Source organism: Aquarana catesbeiana, linkage group LG09 (assembly GCF_042186555.1).
Source record: "Aquarana catesbeiana isolate 2022-GZ linkage group LG09, ASM4218655v1, whole genome shotgun sequence".
NCBI lineage: Eukaryota > Metazoa > Chordata > Amphibia > Anura > Ranidae > Aquarana > Aquarana catesbeiana.
In genome coordinates this window covers 275870604-275898192 of record NC_133332.1, presented here as the reverse complement: position 1 = coordinate 275898192, position 27589 = coordinate 275870604, and the positions used below count along the sequence as shown (strand labels likewise).

The window sequence follows — 27589 nt, the reverse complement described above, 5'->3', positions numbered from 1 at the left end:
CTCTCATAGATTGTGTGGAACAGATGTCTGTGCCAGTAATCTTTAGCTGCGATGACCTGTTAGAAGCCTTCTCTCTCCCATTAGTCTCTGGTTAGTAGGTGCAGGGCCCTTTGATTGAAGTAATGGACTGCAGAACTATCTTGCAAGAATCTTGTGTTTGATCTGCTTGACCTTCAATTGAGATGATGCCTTTTCAGATTGATACTAGATACTATTATCAATGGATACTAATTAAGGCAAAAGCACTCACAAGATCTGGCACTCTAAAGCTGCCAATTCCACCAACATGCCTCCTCAACATGAGTATGTCCCCGTTTTCCAGAATGAGGGGTACACCCGTTGACCTTTTGAAGGCACTTGAATATCTTGCATTCTCAATGCCTGGGTTTGTAGCCCCAATCCCTACTGCAGAAATGCTTTAGAAGTTTTACTCTATCCTTTTCACTGTCCCAGAACTCAAATGGGGCATTCACCTCATTATAGACATCAACCCACTGAATGTTTCCATTTTACCCCAAAAATTCTCCACCTTTCATTGCTTTCTTTCCTCAGGTGGACTTCTGGCCTTGGCAGATATTAACCCTTTCACACCAAGTCTAAAACAAATCTAAATGTCTAAGCTAAATTTAGCAATTTTCAAACGTGTTAGTAAAACCGTATATATCATCACAACTACTTTGTGTATTTGGTGGATTATACCTTGTTTTTTTCAGGACAAATTTGGCTTTCCATAGTTATGGATATCTCCTGATTTTTTTTTTTATTATCAAAGGAAAATTGGGCCAAAATAGTAAAAAAAAAAAAAGTTTTAAATAAAGGTATATTTCTTGTTAATACCATAACCTACCACTAAAGAACAACCCAAAATAAATTATCCCACTTCTGACAAGCATTCCCAATACAAGGGCAGTAGTGCTGCTGCATATAACACACTCAAGGGACTGGGGCCGCACCACAACCACCCTGCAACTGCATGTAACTGCACTGTGGCAGTTACTAGCTTTAAAGCAGGCGGCATATCACCTCCTCACTGCCTGTCAAACATCTCTGAAAAGTGATCAACCACAGATTGCTTTTTAGAGATGCGGCAATTAAAGCCATGCGTTTGAACTTCACAGCTGCTGTCTGCTAGCCAGAAGAAAGAAGTTGATGTCTATTTGCTGGGAAACAGCCAGACCAGTTTCAGATCAATGTAAATAAATGATCTAGTGACACTCGGAGGGTTTTGCAGCAACTGCTGATAACTCCTCTGAGATGAGCAATCAACCGCATCCACAGCACCCCATGAGTGTTGTTTGATCATGAATTTGGTACTGCTTTCCTACAGAACTGAGGCTTGCTAGTAGTAGGAAAGGTTACACTATGGTCTGGCCTACAGTTTTCTTTGTTGACCAGCATCCCATCCTTCTGTAGGCTGCAGTAACTTAGGGTTTAAGAATTGCAGTGTCCCTCAATGGACTCTAAAAAAGGGCTTAATTGTGAGTAAGAAAATCCCATGTTAAACTAGTTTATTTACTGTAGGCTTGAAGTCTTCATGTTTCTGATCCATATATGTTTCTTTTTTTTCCCCACAGGCATTAGTAATAGGAGGCCTTGGTTCAATAGTCCGAGTTCTCACCTCACGAAAAACTGTGTAAAAGACTGTATTAGCTGAATTAAGAATGACCTGCTCCGGGGCTCCAGCACAGTGAAGGAAGATCGGATGCAGAGGTCCACATGTCTGCAGAGTGCTATATATTAAAACTGTTTTGGGAAATTTAATTGGGAATGCTTCTTATTACTGACGGGGGACAAAACATGAATGTATGTTTGTTTAATAGAGTATATTTTGTTCCAAGCACCAATCCTCTTTGGTAAAGTGAGGCTGTATTGGGGAAGATGACATATATAATGGCCAAGAAACAGCCACCATGACAGACGAGCATAGAGCTGCTGCTAAGGGGCTGTGTTTTTGTCCACCAATCACTGTGGCCCTGAAAATGTGGCCCTGTTCAAATTGAAATCTACCCTTTTCTGCCAACATAAGAATTCCCAGTTAAATCGATTATGACTAAGGAACGGAACTGACCTATTCCGATATAATGGGACTGGTAGCTTTTTTGTTAACGTGTACATACAGGATTTTAGGGGTTTGTTGATTTCGGTCTTGCTTGAATAAAAGGCCTTAACTTTTTGTGTTGCCAGAGTGGCTAGCAACACAGCCATATTCCAGGTGATGCCATCTACTCTGGTACTTTCAGGGTTAAGGCTTATAGTGGTCGGGGAAATCAGATATGTTTTGTGCTGTTTCTGAATTAAAGCTGCAGTATCTGGGTTCTTTGTTCTGAGCGTGATGTTTTGGAGAAAGGTGCCCACTCTTCTGTAGTGCCCACTGCTCTTATGATACCTGTAAACTTTATTAAACGGACAGCTTCCATAAGTGAAGTGCAAAAACAATTGTGTTCTATCTTTGTCTTATTGTTTGGCATATCTTTGTATGTTTTAGCTGACTGAATTCTGTTACCCTAAATGTTTTTTTTTCATACTCTTATCTTGGTCAGATTTTTTAATGAAAATGGCAATAGAGAACAGAATAAGAAAGCATAGTGGACTATAGTTCAAACTTGATAGAAAAATGCAGCAAATATGTTTATCTTAATCATACAGTACAGGATACAGAGCTTGTATTTATAGATCTAGGGTTATATACAAGCTACCCTCTGGTGATTGGACACAGGCAAAAAAACACTGTTGGATTTCTGGTATTTTCATGAATTTTCCAGCTTAATTAGAGAGATGATTGGCTCCGCCCTCTACAGGAAACACAAATCAGAGTTTAAAAGGCCCTCAGTTGTATTGAAGATAGAGAAAACCTCCACCCATGTGCACAAGGGAAGAAATCACTCCTGCCGCCCTTCGCGCCCAGCCCTTCAGCACGGTTTTTTTTTACAGACTTATTTTTTCTTCGTTGCGGTTTGTTCGTGTGTGTCTGGAGCCTGTCCCCCCCCCCCACCTTCCCTCAGCCGGCACACACCGCCCTTCCAAAGACCTTCCTGAGGAGGAGCGGCCATTACCCGTCACCGCGCTGTGCGCCCCGGATGAATCCTCCGGTGGAATGACCCTTCCCTGAATAACTCCAAGTTTTCTTTGAAACCCTGCCTGTGGTGAAGAGGTTTCCTACAACCGAAGCTACTCTGTGGCTGTATGCTTTACAGATTTGGGGTTCCCTAGGATTTGTGAACTCCTGAAGCTCTCCTATATCAAGTCAACAGACTTGCCAATCATGGTTCTGTCACAGAGGCAACGAGATGAGCTAAATCGAGCAATAGCAGATTATCTTCGTTCCAATGGCTACGAAGAAGCTTACTCTGTTTTTAAAAAGGAAGCAGAGTTGGATATGAATGAAGAATTAGATAAAAAGTATGCTGGCCTACTGGAAAAGAAATGGACATCAGTTATCAGATTACAGAAGAAGGTTATGGAGTTAGAATCAAAACTGAATGAAGCAAAAGAAGAGTTTACTTCTGGGGGACCTATAGGACAGAAGAGGGACCCCAAAGAATGGATACCACGTCCTCCCGAAAAATATGCACTTAGTGGCCACAGGAGTCCGGTCACTCGTGTCATTTTCCATCCAGTGTTTAGTGTTATGGTCACTGCTTCAGAGGATGCAACTATTAAGGTGTGGGACTATGAGACGGGAGATTTTGAGCGAACACTCAAGGGACACACAGACTCTGTGCAGGATATCTCCTTTGATCACTCTGGCAAGATGCTGGCCTCCTGCTCAGCTGACATGACCATAAAGCTATGGGATTTTCAAGGATTTGAGTGCATTAGGACCATGCATGGTCATGATCACAATGTTTCTTCAGTAGCTATAATGCCTAATGGAGATCATATAGTGTCAGCCTCAAGGGATAAAACCATTAAGATGTGGGAGGTTCATACTGGGTATTGTGTGAAGACGTTCACAGGGCACAGAGAATGGGTGCGAATGGTGAGGCCAAATCAAGATGGTACCCTAATCACAAGTTGTTCTAATGATCAGACAGTCCGTGTTTGGGTGGTAGCAACAAAAGAATGCAGAGCTTAGAGAACATGAGCATGTTGTAGAGTGTATTTCCTGGGCTCCTGAAAGCTCCTTTACTACTATATTGGATGCAACAGGATCAGAGACTAAGAAGAGTGGTAAGCCTGGACCTTTTTTGCTTTCCGGTTCCAGAGATAAGACTATTAAGATGTGGGATATCAGTACTGGCATGTGCCTAATGACACTTGTTGGCCATGATAACTGGGTACGTGGCATCCTGTTTCACCCAGGTGGGAAATTTATATTGAGCTGTGCTGATGATAAAACCCTACGTATTTGGGACTATAAGAACAAGCGCTGCATGAAAACCTTGAATGCGCATGAAAACTTTGTTACCTCTTTGGATTTCCACAAGACTGCACCTTACGTGGTCACTGGAAGCGTAGATCAAACAGTAAAAGTGTGGGAGTGCCGTTGATTTGAACTCACCTTGGTTCCCATCGCCTCTTCCCTCTCCTCTGGATGCACTCAGATACCATGGTTACCCATCTGTTAAATACCTATTGTCCGTCCTTTCATGTAAATTATTCTGGATGTAGATTGAGCTTATTGAATGTTACACAAAAAGTATTCATGCATGGTGAATCCAAATTGTATACTGTAAATTTACATACGTTGTCTAGAAGTACCATAGGTTTAAGAACATGGGCAGGCATTGGTCACATCAGACCTAACAGGCAAGAACTAGGTAATTCTGGGGTGTCCCGCAGAATCATGCCTGTCGCTTTTTGTCTTCGGTTGTGGTTTCCTGGATCAGTTGGCTCACTTCAGAAGCACATTTTTGTGGGGCTTTTTGAAAAGTAATGTGGATCTATTACAATATTTTAGTGCGCTTTAAAACGAAAATATACATTTCGTGTTGGAGTGTCCACAGAGTCAGAGGTTTGTGTAGCAGTAGCACTTGTCTTTTATGTATGTAAACTTACTGCAAAATATGGCATTAAATACTTTGTTGCAGGTATTAAACTTCCCCTGCAGCATGTGTGTCCCCTCTTTTTTTGTGTTTTTTTTTTTTTTATTTAATTTTTGTCAATGCAAATCTGGATGCTTGCTTAGTGTCTAAAAATCGCCACTTCAGGGTACGTACGAGGCATTACATGCTTGATGGCCTTTAAGGAGGTAATTGTTGGATGGCAACCGAAGACTTTTCATTAGCGTAAAAGGAAAAAGAAAATATGCAACAAACTTTTCAGTTTGTTTTGTTTTGAATTACGAACACCTGCATGTTTAAAACCATGTGCTGTCTTTTTTTTTTTATTCTGTCAATCCACCATTTTGTGCCTCAGGATTAGCTGCCATCATGCCTTCATCTAAAACAATGAATTAAAGCTGCCCTACAAACCTTTCTCAATTAACTAGAATTTTTTGATTGCCCATATTGCAGATCCCAAACAAACAATGCTAAAGTTGGAAAGCCACATGCAAGAATTTTTTATTAAACCAGACACAAGTCTGTGTGGTCAGCTAATTTATAACAAGGCAGCATATGAAAAGTCTTACTTGTTTCTTGCTATTTTTGCAGCAGCTGCCAGGGCTACTTAAGACAGTTAAAAAAAATAATTTGGAAAAAGTATTCGGTTTACACATAATTGACTGAAAATGTTAACTGTGCTTAGGATTTCTAGGTAAGATATTTTGAATGCATAAAGGCTCATGTTGACTTTGACCACTCCTTAAAGACCAGGTAACTACATCATATAGGTTTTGCAAAGTACAATGAGTGCAGTGTTCAGTAGCCTGTCAAATTTCAGTTTTTACTAAGCTGACTACTAATTTGTTAAGTTGCTTCGGGCTGGTGTAGCTTGCAGTCATTGTACTCAATAAAATCAATGTTTCTTAGGCACGTTCTTGAGGAACAGATGCTATAATCCATGGATGGAATAGTTGATCATCTGTTTCTCTTAGTAAACGCAGGCACATTGTGAAGTTGTAAAAAATGCTTTGCACTAATCCTGAAACCCATCAAAACCTCCGCTCAATGGAAATGCCTCAGAGGTGGGCCTTCTGCACATCAGTGCTCTATTTTGATGTATGATTTGATCCTTTCCAATGAGATGACACCAATGAACACGTTACAAATAAGGGGGCGATGAATAGATAAAGCTGTTCCTTCCACCTGCCCATGCAACTGACTGTAAGCCTTCTGACATCCTTTGGATGTATGTTTTGTTACTGAAATACCACTAAGCAGCTTGTAGACCGTTTTAAACTGGTTACCTGAGAAGTCGCAACATTTACAAGTACCTTCTTTTGAGGTTTTTTTCCCTTTTTTGTGTGTATTTGTCAATACTCCAAGCATGCACAATGCCATGCAAATGAAAAAAAAAATGGGAAAAATCATACTGCAAAAAAAAAAAAAAAAAAAACCCAGCTAGTTTAAATGTACTTTCAAAAAAATATTGACGCAAATAGACTTTAAATTGTGACAGCTCTTCATGAGCAACAGCCACTGATGTGTTGTTTTTTTTTTTTTTTTTTTTTTTTTCCTACTATTGCTTTTGACACTCAAGATTTACCTGGGTGATTCCTGGCCCACGCACTCTTAGGGCAGTGACCGTGTTCATTCTCTTTTGATTTCTTGTTTTAATACCAGATCTAACCATTCCTTTTCAAAAAGCACCTTTGGAATCAAGCATATATAATTATTCTGATGCCTGAAGTTTGTACTCACAGTAGTCACCATGTCAAATATCAAAGCCGTTTGTGTAAAAAATAAAAACGAAGAAAAAAAAAATTCCCTTTGTGGAATAGTCAAAAAAAAAAAATCATTGTCATATTGACGGTTTTCCTTTTTTTTTTTCTCTTTTTTTTTTTTTTTCCCACATAAAATTCTTCCACCAATAAAAATACCCTGCAAAACCATAGGAGTAATTCACAGGTGTTTCATTTTGAGTGCCCACAAATTTTGAATGTTTTCTTTTGGGTCCAGTTCACTGTACAGGCTGCTATGTATAATCTTTTTTTTTTTTTTCTCCCGAGTGTAAGTTGACTAAATATTACAACCAAAACTGCACAAAGGCTTTTAAGTTTAGTAAGTGTTTGGCCTGTTGTATCCAGCAAGGATTTATTTAAAAAAAAAAAGTAAAAATACAAAAAAAAGTCACACTACACTATTTTTGAATATAAAAGGCAATTTTATTTTGAAACATCAGTAACCATTTGCTCCCCAACACCAAGAGCGCTTTCACATTCATGGTTTGTCCAACACATTTAGCTAAATTTCTAGGTCTGCTCTACCCACCCTATTAAAAAATACAGAATTCAGACCAATGCCCTCTTAGAAAATGCATTTTGTATAACAAATGTGTTGGTTTTATTTTTTTTTAATTTTTTTATTATTCTTTTGTCTTCAAGTTTTTTGTGCTTTCCCAAATCACTCTCATCTACCCTTTTAGACATGTACTTGAAGGATCCCTTGGTCTAGAATTCATTAAATTGTCAGCGGTGTGCATACTATGTAATGGACTCCTCAGCTGATGTTCAGTGTACGGTCAGCTGTCATGTGAACTCTCTGTGATTGGGCAAGTGTGAGTGTGCCTTATTGCCTCTTTACCTGTACATTGACACATTTTGTATAGTATGTTGAAGCATTATTGATCTGCTTTGTAGTGTTACTGTCTTTTCAGAGATACTGCAGAGGCCTAGTCAAAGGCTTTAGCTCGCAGAAATGCCTTTTTAGCAATTTAAAACCAAAAGGAAGTTCCATGTCATAGCTGTAGTCACTACATGCATTGTTGCTTTTTGGGGTCACTTAGAAGTCGTTCTTTGCTCCCTGTGGTTAATTTAATATTTTGTCCTACAAACAGCAAATCATAACTGGAGAATCGAGACCAACCTCGGCAACAAAAGGCATTCAACGGCCAAATGGCGCCGGGGGAAAGGATGTGTGTCAGAATAACAGGCATTATAACTCAAACTTAAAATTTAGCACAGCATAGCTGGATAAAGCATCGACACCTATTTATTAGTGAAAATTGCTTTTGCACTATACACTTCTGTGGAACAGAAAAGGACTCCACGTGCTTTGGAGCAGTGTATCACTTATCTTGCAGCAATGCTGAACTTGTGCTGTTGGTGCCTCTACTGTGACCACTTTGAAGATGCCCATGCAAGCCAGCAACAGGCAATAGTCACAAAGTTGCTTCCAGTTTGATGGACACTTCTGTTGCCTATACTTCAGTTTAGCTTGAAAAGTGCAAATGTGTCGCTCTAACATAAATAACCAGAAATGTGGGGTGGTTGAGTGAAAAACTGTTGCTGTCTGTTTAGCATCTTGCACTTTAGAAGATTAAGCCGTCCTGCTTTAGTTTGGTGTGACCAATGACATGCCCAGGCACTAATCAAACAGTAACTAGTTACTAGCAAGTTGTCCAGGGCCGTGGAGCACTGTAGATTCAAAAACGGACTCTAGACCCACAAAGCCCAGTCTATTATTGTCAGACCCTGCTTATCCCTGATTGCCTCTTCTCTGCTTTATGTGAAACCCTCTGGTGATTGAACTCTATCTTGCAATCTGCCAGTGCCCTAAACACGGGATGTTTAAACATGCTATTTTATTTTATTGTTCGGTGGTGACTTGATAATCCTGGTCATATGGAAAATAATATATATATTAACAGGCACTTACAAGATCTGTCAAAATAGTAGCTCTAGTTAATAAATTAATACTTACACAGATGTAAACTTGTGGTGAATGTAAATTCTGAGACATGTTTCCCAATTAAAACCAAGTTTTGGATTTACAAGTCACAACTGAAACTTCTTTAAACAGCCCTTTTTGACTGATCCACACTATCATGTAAGTGGCTACTTTGTTCTCCAGGCTGACATTGTCTCCCCCCCCCCCCTTCCTCCTTCCCCACACACATACACTCATTCCTCACCTTTCTCGAAGAACCGTTTCTTCAGTCTAGTAGACCCTTGACACGGACATGACAGAAAGTGTCCATTTTCGTAAGAAAAACGGAAAGGTTTTTATTTTGGAGGATTTTTTTTCTTCTTAGACTGTAAGCGTTAACAGAGAAGAAAGTGACACAATTAAAGGACGATTATAAAAATCAGTAAAGGAATGTATATAATACTGCTCTGTGTTTTACAGTAAGATTTGTTGCTCTCAGACTGTGTAAAACAAAATTTATTAGTTTTTCTGCATATTAAAGAAAATCTTATTGTACCAATTGGTAAACTATTAAATGCATATAAAACTAAAAAAAAAAAAAAAAAAAAAAAAAAAAAAAAGAAATCACGCCAAAATACAAAGAACACCTATAATGTAAAGATAACTCCAACCATACCAAAAAAAGGACATCATAAATGAGTGGGAATCTGGACTCTATCCTGGAAGATTTATGAAAATACAGTTACTGGTAAGTCTAACAGGGTTTTTTCCCCTTCATCTTCAAGGACAGCTTACTTGGAGAGAATAAGCAAGATTCCCTACCTTAGGCAGGAACCACAACCTGTAGAACCTTCCTTCCGAAGGAAAGGTCCTGGCTGAAGAGAGTCTGAACTCTATAGTGCTTGATGAAGGCATACAAAGAAGACCAAACGGCTGCTTTGGATATCTCTTCCCATGATCCTCCCACTCATTCTGTCCATGAAGTGGCCAAAGACCTAGTAGAGTGATCTCTAAACTTTGTATGAGGGGTCTGATTGGAAAGTCTGTAAACCCAGAGTATTGTCTCTAATCCATCTAAGGATGGAACTTCTGGAGGCTTTAGTACCCTTCCTGGGACCGCTAAACAAAATCAAAAGCTGAGAGGAATTCTTGAATTCCTGGGTAAAATCACCTCCTGTGACCTATGAAAAAAGTAGAGATTTTAAGCGGCTATATAGGTCTGGCTTAATAATGACCCTGTGAAAAATTGATATAGAAAAATATGTTTATTTTTCTATATCAATTTTTCACACTTAAGGTTCAACAGCCTTACAATGGGCATCTCCGCCAATTATAGCAATTAGCATTCTATAATTTGTGCAGATAAGGGATTTTTCCCATTACTATCATCATTAATAATGACCTTGTCTTCCAGAACTCTCAAAAAGGGATCTTTGCAAGAGAGGGATTCCAGGTCAGAGATCCTTCTACCTGAAGTTACAGCTAAGAGGAAGGTGAACTTAAGTGTAAGTCATTTTAAGGTAGATTCCCCCAGGGGCTCAAAGGGTTCCCTGGTAAGTGCGTTAAAAACTAGGGATAAATCCCTAGGGGCCACTTGTTTGGATAACCTCAGGGTAGGTCTGGCCCTTGCCAAGAGAAATCTCTTGATGAAGGGGTTCTAAGCAAGCCTCACATTCGAGAAAACTGACAGGGCACCAACTTGCAACTTCAGGGTACCAATCGACAAACCTCTGTCAACACCACTTTGAAGAAATCCAGAATACAAGGAAGAGAAAAGGAATCACACCCCTCTTCCTTTGCCAGGACCTAAAAGTCTTCCAAATCTTCCTATAAATCTTCCTAGTGACTAACTTACGGCTACCAAGCATAGTGTCGATCACTTTGTTCGACCATCCCCTCAGCTGCAAGACGCGCTATTCAGCATCCAGGCCATCAAATGGTAAATCTGATGACCTGGATGATAAACCAGCCCCTGCAGGAGTAGATCTTCTGATTGGAAAGCATTCAGGGAGGAGCCACCGACAATGCTTTCAAGGCAGAGAACCAACTCCTCCTGAGCCACCAAGGAGCTCGGAATCACATTTGTCTGTTCCCGAATGACCTTTCCGATTTCTAGCAGTGCAAATGGAAGGAAGGCATATGCTAGACCGAAAGTCCATGGGAAGGTCAATGCATCTGTCTCTAGAGACTCCCTCTCCTCCTCTATAGAAAAAAAAAAGGCCTCCACCTTCTTGTTCTGTCTGGATACAAACAAATCTATTTTTGAGACACCCCACTTTAGAGTGATCTCCCTGAAGACCCCCGTATTTAATTCCCAACAGTTGTGGATTTTCACACGGCTCAGATAATCTGCTAGGGTGTTCAACGACCCCTAGATGTGTACTGCTGCAGTTGAGGAAATGGTTGTCTCTGCCCAAATCAGGATCTGTTGAGACAGGGATAACAGGCTGTCTGAGCGGATACCCCTATGTTTGTTCAGATATTCCACAACCATGGCGTTGTTTGTGAAAACCAAAACCTCTTTGGCCTGGATGCTGGGTTCCAATGCCTGTAAGGCATATACTTTTTTTCCCTACTGCAAGAAGCTCTCTGTAATTTGACTGATTTGCTTCCACTGGTTGCCAGACTCCCTGAGCATACCAGTCTGTTGAGCGGACACCCCAACCCCAAAGACTAGTTGTGGTAATCTTGACCGTTGAGACCTGAGCCTTCCTGACTCTAAATGTTTTGCTTGTTCCCACCAAAATAGATCCAGAGAATCTTCAGAAAGAAGGGGGACTAACTGATTCAGGCCACTCCTTTTATGACCTGAGGAAAAATGCCTGAAGGGTCCTAGAGTGCAGCTGAACCAATAGCTGCAGTCAACCCCAAATATTGCAATAATCTGGTGTACAGAAGGCTGTGGAAGTGACCTGAATGCTTTAACTGAAAGAATAATCTCTTTCACTTTCTATTCTGTTAGAATTTTTTTGTTGACACACCGTGTCTATCCGATAGCGATGGGCGAGCTGTTCGGGCCGAGCATCGGTTCAGCCCCGAACAGCTCACATTCGGGTGTTTATCGAGCATCCGAATTTGCAGGGCGCTTGGCGGGAAGTGCATGCTGCACTGCTAGTCGGGTGCACGCCTTTGTCCAATCAGGGCTCAGTGCTCATAGTCCTGCCCTACACTATAAAAGTTTCCTTCTCACAGGAACCTTTTGCAGTGTGTTGTTGGAGATATAGCAGGGCTCAGTAATAGCTAGTTAGTGTTATTGTGACTGGGTGTGTAGTGTAAGTATAGTATAGTGCAGTGTTTAACAGCATTACATTTAGTGCTGTATACACACACTTTTTTTTTTGTTCCCCTGCCCCCTTTTTTTAAATCGTCAGCTACAGTTTAACTTACTGCTACGCTGGTGTTCCCCCTACGCTGCGCTACGCTGACAGTGGCCGTTTACCACGTGATCTCTCCGTCATTTGACGGAGCGGAGCGATCACTTGTAAACAAAGCGGCATCACGTCCGATTCCTCTCTCCCCTCTCTGTACAGATCGGTACAGAGAGGGGAGAGATCAGATGCTGCTGCAGCGCTATGGACTGGATGTGTAGTGCCCACAGCGTTGATTTGTGCCCACTCCAGCCATTCAGCTAGCCATCCATCCATCCATACTCAGCCACCCATCCATCCTCAGTGAGCCATCCATACTCAGCCAGCCATCCATCCATCCATACTCAGCCATCCATCCATGCTCAGCCATCCATCCATCCATACTCAGCCAGCCATCCATCCACCCATACTCAGTCAGCAAACCATGCTCAACCAGCCATCCATCCAGCCATCCATGCTCAGCCAGCCATCCATACTCAGCCAGCCATCCATACTCAGCAATGCTCATCCATCAACCCATACTCAGCAATACTCATCCATCCGTGCTCAGCCATCCATCCATACTCAGCAATACTCATCCATCCATCCATGCTCAGCCATCCATCTATACTCAGCAATACTCATCCAATACTCATCCATCCATCCATGCTCAGCCATCCCATCCACACTCAGCCATACCCAGCCACACTCAGCTGTACCCAGCCATCCCATCTGTACTCAGCTGTACCCAGCCATCCCATTCGTACTCAGCCGTACCCAGCCATCCCACCCATACTCAGCCTTACCCAGCCATCCCATCCGTACTCAGTCGTACCCAGCCATCCCATTCGTACCCAGCTGTACCTGGCCGTACTCAGCCGGACCCAGCCGTACTCAGCCATACCCAGCCATACCCGGCCGTACCTGGCCGTACTCAGCCGTACTCAGCCATACTCATTCATGCTCAGTCATCCCATCCATACTCAGCCATCCCCATCCACTGCTCATCCATCCCCATTCATGCTCATCCATGCTGTCATTTGACGGAGCAATCACTTGTAAACAAACCAGCGTCACGTCTGGTTCCTCTCTCCCCTCACTGTACAGATCGGTACAGAGAGGGGAGAGATCAAATGCTGCTGCAGCATTGTGGGCTGGATGTGTAGTGCCCACAGCGCTGATTTGTGCCCACTCCAGCCATTCAGCCAGCCATCCATCCATACTCAGCCAGCTATCCATCCATCCATACTTAGCCAGCCATCCATGCTCAGCCAGCCATCCATCCATCCATGCTCAGCCAGCCATCCACGCCCAGCCAGCCATCCATACTCAGCCAGCCATCCATCCATCCATACTCAGCCAGCCATCCATGCTCAGCCAGCCATCCATCCATCCATACTCAGCCAGCAAACCATGCTCAACCAGCCATCCATCCATCCATCCATGCTCAGCCAGCCATCCATACTCAACCAGCCATCCATACTCAGCGATACTCATCCATGCTCAGAAATTCATCCCTAATCAGCAATACTCATCCATGCTCATCCATCCATACATACTTAGCAATACTCATCCATCCATACTCAGCCAGACATCCATACTCAGCAATACTCATCCATGCTCAGCCATCCATCCATAATCAGCAATACTCATCCATGCTCATCCAACCATCCATACTCAGCAATACTCATCCATCCATCCATCCATGCTCAGCCATCCCATTCACCCCCATCCATACCCAGCCATACTCAGCCGTACCCAGCCATCTCATCCGTACCCAGCCGTACCCAGCCATCCCATCCGTACTCAGCCGTACCCAGCCATCCCATCCGTACTCGGCCGTACCCAGCCGTACCTGGCCATACCCAGCCGTACTCAGCCGTACTCATTCATGCTCAGTCATCTCATCCATACTCAGCCTTCCCCATCCACGGCTCATCCATCCCCATTCATGCTCATCCATGCCACATCAGTTCTCTTCCATGCCATATCCATGCCACTAGAGTGCCTTACAAAAGTGTAATAGGCAGTCAAATTAGATTTGACATTTATGCCCCTAGAACGCCTGATGGCGCTCCCTGCATGCTGGGGCTCTCTATGTGGCAGTGTGGGGTGTAATTTTTGGTATGTACATGCTATGTGTTTTAGAAATAATGTATCGTATATTGTATATTTGTGTAAAAAAAATGTGTTTTCATTTTCTTTACACATTTTCCAGAAACTTGCAGAAAAAAATGGCATGTTCAAAAGACTCATTATGCCTTATAGATTATACGTTGGGTTGTTTTCTTTCCAAAATAGGGTATTTCCATTGTCCTGGTGCTCCAGGGCCTTCAAAAGTGTAAGAGGTAGTCAAGAAATTATATGTGTAATTTATGCTCCAAGAACGCCTGACGGTGCTCCCTGCATGTTGCGTCTCTGTATGTGGCCACTCTGGGAAAAAAATTACAACTTCCAAAAACTCACCATGCCTCTTACTAAATAGCTTGGAATGTCTACTTTCCAAAAAGGGGTCATTTGGGGGGTATTTTTACTTTCCTGGCTTGTTAGGGTTTCAAGAAATGAGATAGGCCTTCAGTACATCAAGTGTGATCAATTTTCAGAGATTGGCACCATAACTTTCACAAAGACCAAATAATATACACCAATTTGGGTTATTCTTACCAAAGAAATGTAGCAGTATAAATTAAGGGAAACTAAGAAAAATGAATTTTTTTACAGAATTTTCAGTCTTTTTTCTTTTATAGCACAATAAAAGAGGTGGTTAAATACTACCAAAAGAAAGCTATATTTGTGTGAAAAAAGGACAAACATTTTTTATATAGGTACAGTGTTGCATGACTGAGTAATTGTCATTCAAAATGTGAGAGCACCGAAAGCTGAAAATTGGTCTGGTTAGGAAGGGGGTTTAAGTGCCCAGTGGTCAAGTGGTTAAGCATCATTAAATTCACTGCAATATTTTTAATTTTTTTTTGCATTGATACATGCCCCCCAGGGCAGAACCTGTGCCCCCATACCCTTTATTCCCAATAACTTGCATATAAGCCTTGAAAACGGGGACTTTTGATTTTTCGCATTCTGGTCCCATAGAGTTTAATAGGGTTCTGGTCAGAACTTTTTCCCTGTTCTGGAGTTCTGGTGTAGAACGGAACCCGGGGGTGTTCTGCCCATCACTACTGTCCGATAACCTAAAAAGGTTTCAGTCTGAGGTGACCAGGAAGGACTTTTCTTGATTGATTCCCCAGCCTAACTTCTTGAGGGTCTGGAGAACCAGAGATAAATCTTGATAAATCTTTGGTCAGTTTCCACTGATCCTGAGCAAAAATTAGAAAGTCATTCAAATAAGGACGATTGAAATCTCCCGCAGTCGTAGAAAAGCCATAACTTTGGCCATTATTTTTCTAAATATCCTTGGGGCTGTCGAGAGACCAAAGGGCAAGGCTCTGAATTGCCAATGACAGACATTTTTTGTTAGGATTGAAAATCTTAGAGACTTCTGATGATCTTGAAAATAGGTACATGCAGGTAAGCGTCCTGGAGGTCCAAGGTAATCATATAAGCATTTTGCAGTAAAAGATTTCTCCCCGTGTAAATATTTTCCATATGGAATCTGAACATAAAAAAACTTGTTCAGCAAGCTTAAATAATCAATTGAAACTTGCCAGAAGGTTTCTGGACAAGGAGCAATCAACTGCAAATCTAACATAACCTGTTCCCAGTAGCGGATGGTGCTCAATTGTTCAGGGGGGTGGCAGGAGGACCTTACCCCCCCCTTTGCTCCAGCCCGCACCACACCCCCCCATTGCTCCAGCCCGTACCGGCACCCCCCCGTCACCAGCGCACTCGCCCTGTGAGCTTCCTCCCTCAGTCTCCTCCATGTCCCAGGCTTCTCTTGCGTTGTTTCTCCCCCCCTTTCCTTCCTCGGCCATACGTCTTCTCCAATAGGAAGGCTTCTCCTTTCAGCCAATCGGAAAATGGGTCTCACAACCCACTTCTTGATTGGCCAGTAGGAGAATCAGTGTGATAATAGAGAATATTCGCTATTGTCACACAGTTGAGTGGGCTCGGAGCGCAGTGCTCTGTGCTCCGAGCCCACCCTTTTTTGAAGCCTGTTAGAGCCTCTGGCACTAATCACATGCTTCAACCCCCCCCCCCCATTGGAATCCATGGTCTCCCACCCAGTATGTAGATCAGGGGGCAGGACGCATGAATAGGGGGGTGGCGCCCATGCGCCCCTAATAGACGGGCCGCCACTGCTTGTTTCCTTACATGGTCTCTAGGCAGTCTTGTGTGAGAGAATCTGTGGAATGGGGGGAAGACTGAGTCATCAAAAGAGAGATCTGTCGAGGTTGTGGTCAACGAGGAGATGAACTGCACACATGGTGGTCTTGCCCCCGTCTTGTAGGCTTCTGGTCAAGGGTCTTTGGTCTACTTTCCTCCCTATTTCATGCTCCCTTACGCAAAGACCCCAAATTTGCATTACTCCATTGCCCGCTCCCGGGCCTCCTCTCTCATCAACAGAAACTAGCTACATACTTATTTATTGCCGCCAAACGAACAATAGCGAGGGCTTGGAAAAAACCTTCTGTCTCATTCACAGAGGTGAAGAATTCCTTGACAACCCTCATGATCCACAAGAAAATGTCCAGCGTCCTCCATGACTCCCATGCAAAATTTCTTAAGGTATGGACCCCGTGGTGGTCTTACGCACTCCCTAATCTAAATCTGACTAGTCTAGGTCTGTGAATTCAACTTGAACTAGCCTCCAGCCTGGGGGGCCCCTTTTTCCCCCTTCCATTTCCTCTCTTTCTGGGCCTCTCGCCCGCCGCTCTGTTCTACACTTACACCCCCCCCCCCCCTCCGTTGTTGTATATGCGTTCTTTCCCTTTTTTTTTTCTCTTCCTTTTTTTTTTTTTCTCTCTTCTCGTGTTTGTTTGTCTCCCTCTTCCCTGTTTTGCAGACAACTCCACTCACCCTTGTCTGCCTTAGCCCCTGGGCCTCATGGCTTGGGCATAGCGCACTGACCTCCGGCCCTGGCAGACAGGTCAATGTCAGTTGATAAAATACACCCTTAAAATATGTTTAATTGTGTACTTTCATGTAAACCTTTTTTCTTATGTTTTTTGTATATATCCCCTGTGTGGGAATTCGTTATCTGGGTTTTCCCTTTTTCATATTTCAATAAAAACATTGTACCAGAAAAGAGAGATCTACATTTTTACAGATCTGGAGGAGGGGGTGCTTAGCTTAGGGCATTTAAAAAATATTTCCTCCTCTTTAGAGTCAAAAGGAAAGCACCTCTCGTGCCTTCTAGAAAGAAAATATTTTTTTTTTAGTCTTTTTCCATTCAAGTATCCTGTCTCACAATGACTGATGGACAGGACAGGTCCTATGTTTACGGTCCTGCAAGCCCCTGTACATTTTGTCCTGAATGGAAGAGGTCTGAGCATGCTCCACAATCTGTTCAGAAGTGTATCTAGCCTTTAAAAGTTAAAGCTGAGCTACCAACCTCATCAGACTCAGCGGAGGAGGCTCCATCAGATGCTGAGGCTGAATTCTCACCCTCTCTCAGATCAGAGACTGCCTATGAACTCAAGGTCTCTAATTCCATGGGAGGAAGGGTCCTAGTAGTGACTGAAGACTCCTCAATAGTAACAGCTTGGGAGGTGGATGGGCCTACCGTTGCAAATTTGGAAGTAAAGGACTTAAAGTAAGAGACTGTCTCCTTCATAGAGGAGATCCTTTACGCATGCCACGGATTCAGATCCTGCTACCTGAAAAATACAACTATCGCACATAAGTTTCTTACAACTGTCTGGTAATCTAGCTCTGCATTTCCCACATTTTTTCTTTATGGGCTTGTCAGTCTAAAAAAAAAAAAAACAATTCCCAGTCTAAAACATTGCCCATAAAAGACCTGTCACCCTCACTGAAAGAGAGGAGAGGCACATACCTTGGGGACATATTTGAAGCAGCCGATGAGCCTACCTGACAAGGTGCTCTGTTTTCTCCAGGGTTGTTATTGGTATCCATATCGATAAGTACTCGTTCTGCCAGGCCGCCACACCCGTGGAACTTGTTCCACTGCTGACACCAAGGAAACTAGTAGCGAGACCACGGACCCACAAATGAGGGTCTTACAGCAGGCAGTAGCCCTGCCTCAGTCTGCACAGGCTCTTGGGGAAATTAATCCTTGCGGCGGTAAAAACAGCACGTCACTTCCGGCTTTGACGCCATCTTGCCGCTTCACCCGAAGTGCGTCATCAAGCGCCATCTTGGTACACCCGAGGAAGAGGATCAAAATGTCCTGGAAGTGAAGGCATCACCATGTTAGGACTCCCGGGACAAGCTTCTCCAGCTGCACCATGTGTGACACCTCCCAGAATTTCTACAGACCAATGGGCAGCAGTAGTTGCCTTATTACCTGAAGGCAAGTACAGCTCTAGAATAAGGCGTACAGATTCCAGGCACACCCAGTCTGAGCACTTCGAAGGGTGTCTGGCAGCCACCCGAACCAGGGGAAAAAAAAACAAAACATTGCTGTGTACTCCTGGAGGGTTCTGGAAACACAACTCTGATTATTCATACTCTGAATGGTCTAGGGTTATCATTGGTGTACCCCAAGGTTCAGTGTTGGGACCCTTACTTTTTAATATACACGAAAACATTTCTTTTCACTCATGGTTAGTGTTTAGCTGAAGCCATTTATTATCAACCAACTGTGTTTACTCTTTTTAAATCATAATGGCAACAGAAACTACCCAAATGACCCTGATTAAAAGTTTACATACCCTGCTGATTTTTGCCTGATAACATGCACACAAATTGACACAAAGGGGTTTGAATGGCTATTAAAAGGTAACCATCCTCTCCTGTGATCTGTTTGCTTGTAATTAGTATGTGTGTATAAAAGATCAATGAGTTTCTTGACTCCTGACTGGCCCTTGCATCTTTCATCCAGTGCTGCACTGACATTTCTGGATTCTGAGTCATGGGGAAAGCAAATAAATTGTCAAAGGATCTAAGGATCTGCGGGAAAAGGTAACTGAACTGTATAAAACAGGAAAGGGATATAAAAAGATATCCAAGTAAATGAGAATGCCAATCAGCAGTGTTAAAACTCTAATCAAGAAGTGGAAAATGAGGGGTTCTGTTGAAACCAAACCACGGTCAGGTAGACCAACTAAGGTTTCAGCCACAACTTCCAGGAAAATTGTTTGGGATGCAAAGAAAAACCCACAAATAACTTCAGGTGAAATACAGGACTCTCTGAAAACATGTGGTGTGGCTGTTTCAAGATGCACAATAAGGAGGCACTTGAAGAAAGATAGGCTGCATGCTCGAGTCACCAGATGAAAGCCATTACTATGCAAATGCCACAAAGTATCCCGCTTACAATACGCCAACCAGCGCAGAGACAAGCCTCAAACCTGGCACAAAGTCATTTGGAGTGATGATATCAAAATTTAGCTTTTTGGCTACAACCATAAACGCTTGGAGAGGAGTCAACAAGGCCTATGATGAAAGGTACACCTGTGAAACACAGAGGTGGATTGCTGATGTTTTGGGGATGTGTGAGCTACAAAGGCACAGGAAATTTGGTCAAAATTGAAGGCAAGGTGAATGCAGTACGTTATCAAAAAATACTGGAGGAACATTTGCAATCATCAGCCAGGAAGCTGTGCATGGGACGTACTTGGACATTTCAACATGACAATGATCCAAAACACAAGGCCAAGTTGACCTGTCATTGGCTACAGTAGAATAAAGTGAAGGTTCTGGAGTGGCCATCTCAGTCTCCTGACCTCAATATCATTAAGCCACTCTGGGGAGATCTCAAACATGCAGTTCATGCAAGACAGCCCAAGAATTTACAGGAACTGGAGGCTTTTTGCCAAGAGGAATTTTCAACTTTACCATCTGAGAAGATAAAGAGCCTCATCCACAAATACCACAAAAGACTTCAAGCTGTCATTGATGTTAAAGGGGGCAATACACTGTATTAAAAACTGGGGTATGTAAACTTTTGATCAGGGTCATTTGGGTAGTCTGTTGCCATTATGATTTAAAAAGAGTAAACACAGTGGTAATGAATGGCTTCAGCCAAACACTAACCATGAGTGAAAGAAAAGTCTTTGTGTTATTCCTATTCTCCAAAAAAATGGCCAAGAAATCATAAATTCTGCCAGGGTATGTAAACTTATGAGCACAACTGTATTTATAAATGATAGAGGGTCTGGAATTAAAAGTACAATTTCAGTCTTTGCAGATGACACAAAGCTATGCAGTGGAATAAGTCTCCAACTTACAAGCCGACCTTAATGCACTGTTTAATTGGGCAACTATTTGGCAAATGAGGTTTATTGTTGATAAATGTAAAGGTATACACTTGGGGGCTAACAATATGCATGCATCATACATATTAGGGGGAGTACAACTGGGGGAGTCAAGGGTGGAGAAGGATCTGGGTGTTTTGGTAGATCATAAGCTTAATAATAGCATGCTGTGGTTTCCAAAGCGAGCAAAGTCCTTGCTTGTATTAAGAGTGGTATGGACTCCAGAGGGAAACATCTAATGTTGCCCCTGTACAAATCATTAGTAAGACCTCATCTGGAATATGCAGTTCAGTTTTGGGCACCAGTTCCCAAAAAGGGTATCGGGGAACTGGAGAAAGTTTGGCTGCTCTTCTCTGCACTGATAAGAGGCATGGAGGAGCTCTGCTATGAGGATAGATTAAGAGGAACTGAATTCTCTCTGGAGAAGAGGAGATTAAGGGGGATATGATCAACATGCATAAATACAAAAGTGGTCCATGTAGTGAATTTGGTGTTGCGTTATGCACTTTAAGCTCATCACAGCGGACAAGAGGGCACTCTTTACATCTGGAGGAAAAGAGATCTCATCTCCAAACACGGAAAGGTTTCTTCACATTAAGAGCTGTGATGATGTGGAATAGACTCCTTCAAGTTGGGATCATGCTTTGCTGGGGTTTTGCACCTTCCTCTGGATCAACTGTGGGTATAGGGTTGTGCTACTCTGCCCTGTCTCCTCCACTTCCCCTGCTGCTTCGTAATACCCTTGCTACTGTAACACCCCTCCCCTGACTTCCTGCCACCCACTGCTTTAACCCCCCCCCCCCATCCTTCCACTCAAACCTCATTCCCTGTAGCATTAACAGCCATTTCTCCCTCTGCCAACTGTTAGCTGCTGCTATGGGACTCATATAAACAGAGATGCAGGTACTAATTTAACAATGGAAGCACAATGGAAAATTTTCAAAAATGGTCTGGCCACCTGCGTTTAAGAGTTGAGCACAGGTTTCTACCTTGAGTATTCTCTTCCAGAAACCTCTCACTTCTCAATCCTTAAATGATAAGTTCACCTTTGGAATTATGTAACACCCATATTTAAGGTGTAACATGCTCTAGCAGTCTCCCCCTATAACAGTGGTTGGGGGTTATTCTCCCTGCACCGGCTGTCACAATTTAATAACAGCGTGGCCGTGCACGACTCCACCCACACAGCCACGTCATTCAGTCTGTGAATGAATGGACTACAACTACAGCACACTGGTGAGCATTCTTGTAGTTAATTAATCATCCCGCTTTTCAGTAATTGACTGTATGGGCACATGACTGTACTGAGAATCTGCAGGAGCCAGGCATTGTACCCTTGATCTACAACCCAAATTTCAAAAAAGTTGGGACGCTGTGTAAAAATAGACATAAAACAGAATGCAATGATTTGCAAATATCATAAACCCACATTTTATTCACAGTAGAGAATAGAAAACATATCCAATGTTTAAACTGAGAAAATTTACAATTTTAAGAAATTGATGGCAGCAACGTGTCTCCGAAGTTAGGACAGGGCCATGTTTACCTTTTTTACATACCTAGTAGCATCCCCTCTTTTTTACCAACACTCTGTAAAAGTCTGGGAGCTGAGACCAGTTATTGGAGTTTCGGGAGAGAAACATTGTCCATGATTGCCTGATATAGGATTCTAACTGCTCAATGGTCCTAGGTCTTTGCCGTATTTCAGTTTTCAAGATTAGGGATGAGCCGAACACCCCCCTGGTTCGGTTCGCAGCAGAACATGCGAACAGACAAAAAATTGGGTGGGGGGGGACCGTTAAAGTCTATGGGACGTAAATCAAAAGTGCTAATTTTCAAGGCTTATATGCAAGTTATTGCCATAAAAAGTGTTTGGGGACCCAGGTCCTGCCCCAGGGGACATGTATCAATGCAAAACAAAGTTTTAAAAACGTCCGTTTTTGCAGGAGCAGTGATTTTAATAATACTTAAAGTGAAACAATACAAATTAAATATTCCTTTAAATATCGTGCCTGGGGGTCTCCTTAGTCTGCCTGTAAAGTAGCGCATCTTTCCCATGTTTATAACAGTACCACAGCAAAATGACATTTCTAAAGGAAAAAATGTCATTTAAAACTGCTCACGGCTGTAATGTATTGTCAGATCGCAAAATAGATAAAAATCATTGAAAAAAAAACGGCATGGGTTCCACCCCCAGTCCATTACCAGGCCCTTTGGGTCTTGTATGAGTATTAAGGGGAACCACGTGGCAAAAATACAAAAAAAAATGGCAGATGTCCCCCCAAAATCCATACCAGGCCCCTCAGGTCTGGTATGGATATCAAGGGGAACCCCACACCAAAATTTTTTTTAAAATGGCGTGGGGGTCTCCCAGGCACTATATACTCTGAACAGCAGTATTATATACTATACGGCCTGCCCTTTATACTCTACAGAAAAATTGGGCCTTTCGTTTTGGTGGCGCCAGAACACTGTAACCTCTCACAGTTACTCTTGTTGGGCGTAGGAACGGCCCTGCTGTGAAATATTATATCAAAAATTGTAATTACATGCGCCTGTTAAACAGGGGCAGAAAAACTGGGCCTTGAGTGGTGGTGGTGGTGCCACAACACTGTAACCCCTCACGGATACTCTTGTTGGGCGCAGGAACGGGCCTTGGGTGGTGGTGCCCTAAACCAAAATAATGCAGACGCTGGCAATGGTTGCTTGAACCGATCAGACCTTACGCTGAGGACTGAAAAATTGTTTAAAGGCATCGGTCAGCCAGCCATCTTCTCCACCGCTCTTCCTCTGACTGAACGAAACTCAGCAACACGTAGTCCAGCACCAGGAAGTTGTAACCTCCCAGGGTCTGGAAATGCGTTGCACAGACCTTTCTTCAAGGCCTCCTGAAGATGTTTCATCCTCTGCTCCCTCTGCGAAGGCAGGATGAGTTCTGCAACTTTACCCTTGTAACGTGGCTCAAGAAGGGTATCAGCCAGTAATAATCCCTCTCCTTGATACCACGAATCCTAGGGTCCTTTTACAGGCTTTTCAGAATCAGGGAGGCCATGCAGCGTAAGTTTGCAGAGGCATTAGATTCTGAATCCTCTGGGTCACTATAGATCACATTATCCGTAACTACCTCCTCCCAGCCACTTACAACTCTTTGGGTTTCTGGGGACTGAAAACCATCAGTCGAAGTCTGCTGCTGAGTGTTATCCTCTACCTACATCCATGCTGACACAATCTTTCTCCTCCTCTTCTTCCTGTGTGTTTGGCAGGCCCGCAGGAATGCTATCTGGATTAAGGAGGCCTTGAGAGGAAAGGAAGTCCTCCTCTTCCTCCCGCTGTTCTGCCTCAAGTGCCCTGTCCATGATTCCAGGAAGCGTGTGCTCCAGCAGGAAGACTAGAGGGACAGTCACTGATGCATGCATTGTCGCTGCTTACCATCCTTGTGGCCTCCTCAAATGGGGACAGGACAGTACATGCATCCTTGATCAATAGCCAGTGGCGTGGCGAAAAGAAGCCTAGCTCCCCTTACCCTGCCCTGGTGCCATACTCACACAGGTACACATTGATGGCCCTCTGCTGTGTGTGCAGCCACTGTAGCATTGCCAACGTTGAGTTCCACCTGGTGGGCATGTTGCATGCCCTTTGAATGTCAGCCTGCCGAGCACTGGCATTGTATGACCGGCAGAAATGGCCACAGACTTTTCTGGCCTGCCTCAGGAGCTCTTGTAAGCCTGGGTACCTGGTCAAGAAATGCTGCACCACCAAATTTAGGACGTGTGCCAAACATGGAACATGGGTCAAGTGTCCCTGTCGGAGGGTGGAGAGAATGTTGGTGCCATTCCTGGCTGAAGCTGGCGTGATGTCAACCACCTCTGAGCCTGCCCCTGCAGAGCTGACAGGATCTTTGCCCCAGTGTGGCTCTTGTCCCTTAGGCAGACCAACTCAAGCACCGCATGGCATCTTTTAGCCTGACTGCTTGTGTAGCCCCTTGAACGCTTACGGAGCACTACTGGTATAGAGGATAAACCTGCAGAAGAGGCCAAGAGGAGGGGGTGGAGGAGAGAGCTGTGTCAGAATCACCACTAGCATTTTGGAGGCGTGGTGGCGGAACAAGGTCCAACAACACTGAACCCTGTCCTGCACCCTTCCCAGCTGCCAGCAGATTTATCCAGTGCACTGTGAAGGAAAGGTAATGTCCCTGCCCATGCCTGCTGGACCCTGAGTCAGCAGTAATATGAACCTTACTGCCGACCGCCCTGTCCAACGAGGCCAAAACATTGCCTTCCACATGCCGGTAGAGTGCGGGAATGGCCTTCCGTGAAAAGAAGTGGCGTTTTGGAACCTGCCACTCAGGTACAGCACATTCCACAAATTCATGAAAGGGGGCAGAGTCTACCAGCTGAAAAGGCAGCAGTTGCAGTACTAGCAATTTGGCCAAGCTAGCATTTAGACGCTGATCATGTGGAAGGCGGGGACCGAATTTCTTTTTACGGTTCAGCAACTGGGGTAGGGAAATTTGCCTGCTAAAATCAATTGGTGGTGTACTGCTAGCAGATTGGCTGCAAGTACTTGGGATACCTATTGCTTTACCTTCATTCTTCTCTGTGCAGGTTTTTGAGAGGACTGGAGGTATAGCAGAGTTGGAGATCCCAGATGAGGAGCAAGGAGAAGCTCGCCTTTTTCTTTGATGTGGGAATTTCAAGTGCCGTTGCCAATGGACTGCATGGCAGGTCGTCATATGTCTGGTCAAGCATGTGGTGCTGTCAGGGCTGGCTCAGCCCTTCCTTCTCTGAGCTGACCGCTCAGCTGTCGGCTAATTGCCAGCTCTCATCTCTCTCCACAGTTACCCAAATGTTCCTGATCCTGCTCGTCTGATCTGCCTACTTAAAGCTGTCCAGCTCACTTCATCTCTGCCTTCACCTTGGTCACATCACAAGAAACCATCTCCTGCATTCCTGTTTAAGACTGGCTTTGCTGACATCCCTTCTGGCTCCTTATCCTGCTTGCTGTTCCTCTACTTCAGTGGTTTTCAACTCTTGTCCTCGGGACCTACTAACAGGCCAGATTTTAAGTATTACCTTGGGGGAGATGCAGACTATAATACTGCAATCACTAAGCAGCAAATGATATCACCTGTGATGTATTTCAGTTATCTTGCAAAGCTGGCCTGTTAGTGGGTCCTGAGAACAGGATTTGAGAACCACTGCTCTACTTGGATCCCTGACTTCTGGCCTGGCTGATTACCCGATCTGGTTACTGAATTCTGGCTTCGCTGACTACCCGATCCGGTTACTGGACTAAATAATAAACAAGTGTGATTTTACTGTACTTCTGTCTCCATCTGGTTCATGGTTTCTGACAGCGAAGGCCATAAATTCAGAAGATACAGTCAATCCACTTGTTGATAATATTTGTTCCAGATTGGATGAGTAAGATCACCGCATGGATCAGTTTGCCATGGAGTTACAAACGCTCCTGAATCTCATGGCTCAACTGGAATCCCCCACTGTGGCTGCTTCGGTACAACCTGAGTTGCAGGCTGTCCATGCTGCTGCGCCAGTCTCTGTGCAGGCACTCGCCATGAGTATTACCTCTATAAGAGGTATGTCTGGTTCCGCCCCACTTCCCCAGCAATTTGGGAGCAATCCAGTTCAATGCAGAGAGCTTCTCAACCAAGTTGAGATATACTTTGAGATGCTGCCCCTGGCGTTTCCCATGGACAGAAGCAAAGTAGGGTTCGTGATATCTTTGCTTTCTGAGAGAGCCTTGACCTGGGCTAACCCTCTATGGGAGACACAAAAACCTGTTGTTTTGAGTTACCCTGAGTTTGTGGCCTTGTGGTTTGTGGCCTTTAAAAGGGTATTTGACATTCTTGCATGCTCTGCTTCTGCTGCCAAGTGCCTCATGTCCATCAAACAGGGTACGAGAACTGTTGCTACGCCATTGAGTTCCGTACTCTGGCAGCAGAGGTTGCTTGGAACAATGAGGCCCTCATGGCTGCTTTTTCTCATGGTCTCTCGGATTCCATCAAGGATGAGATAGCAGCCCGAGATATACCCACTGAGCTGGAGATCTTGATCTCATTTGCCATCCTCATTGACTCCAGCCCCCGAAAAAGACTTTCTTTTAAGAAGCACTTGCGGAAGCCTCCTGTACGTTTGCCTCCGAGCTTTGCTGCCCCACCCATGCCTCCATCACTTCCCATGCCTCCTGGTACAGAGTCGGTCAGTGAAGATGAACCCATGCACTTGGGCTTCACGTGTCTCTCTGTGGATGAGAGAGCCTTTAGGAGGAGGGAGAGATTGTGCCTTTATTGTGGCCAGGCAGGTCACTTTTTGAAGTCTTGTCCTACCTGTCCTGGGAACACCCGAACCTTGAGGTCCTGTCATACACAGACCTTAGGTGGCGTTGTGTCGTCCCCAGTTTTCCAGAAAGATAAGCCCCTGGTTTCGGTGACCCTTTCTTGGGCTAAGTCGTCTATCGTGATACAGGATCTAATCGACTCTGGGGCTGCTGGCCTGTTCATTGATGCTGCCTTTGTATCAAAGCACTCGATTCCACTGCAGCTGCGTGACACTCCACTTGCCATTCAGGCTCTTGAAAGGAGACCTCTACAGCCTGCCTATGTGACTCATGAGACGGTTCCATTGTCCATGGCCGTAGGGGCGCTTCACCATTAGATAATCCAATTCCAAGTTATTTTTTCTCCTAAGTTTCCGCTGGTTATTGGTTATCCTTGGTTACAGAGGCACAACCCCTCTTTTGATTGGCTCCATGTTGAGGTTCTGTCCTGGTCACCACAATGCAGTGAAACATGCTTCCAGAAGGTAGCCAAGGTTCTGTGCACCTCTTCACTCTCCTCCCTGCCAGAGGAGTACCGTGATTTTAGCGATGTCTTTGACAAAGGTCAAGCCGGTAGTTTGCCTCCACACCGACCATATGATTGTGCAATTGACCTTCAGTCTGGTGCCATACCCCCTTGTGGCTGGGTTTACCCTTTGTCGGTCTTGTAGGATAAAGCCATGGAGGAGTATGTTGCAGACGCACTTTCGCGAGGTTTCGTCCACAAATCCTCGTCTCCTGCTGGTGCCAGTTTCTTCTTTGTAAAGAAGAAGAGCGGTGAACTGAGACCTTGTATTGATTATAGGGGTCTCAATCGTTTCACGATTAAGAATGCCTACCTGATTCCATTGATTACTGAGTTATTTAACCGCCTCAAGGG

At 43.9% G+C, this 27589-nt stretch overlaps 1 pseudogene; it reads left to right on the top strand.

The window, feature by feature from the left end:
* Positions 1–4982, top strand: part of LOC141108602 (lissencephaly-1 homolog pseudogene) — a 178475-nt pseudogene extending 173493 nt beyond the window's left edge.
* Positions 4983–27589: the final 22607 nt, after the last annotated feature.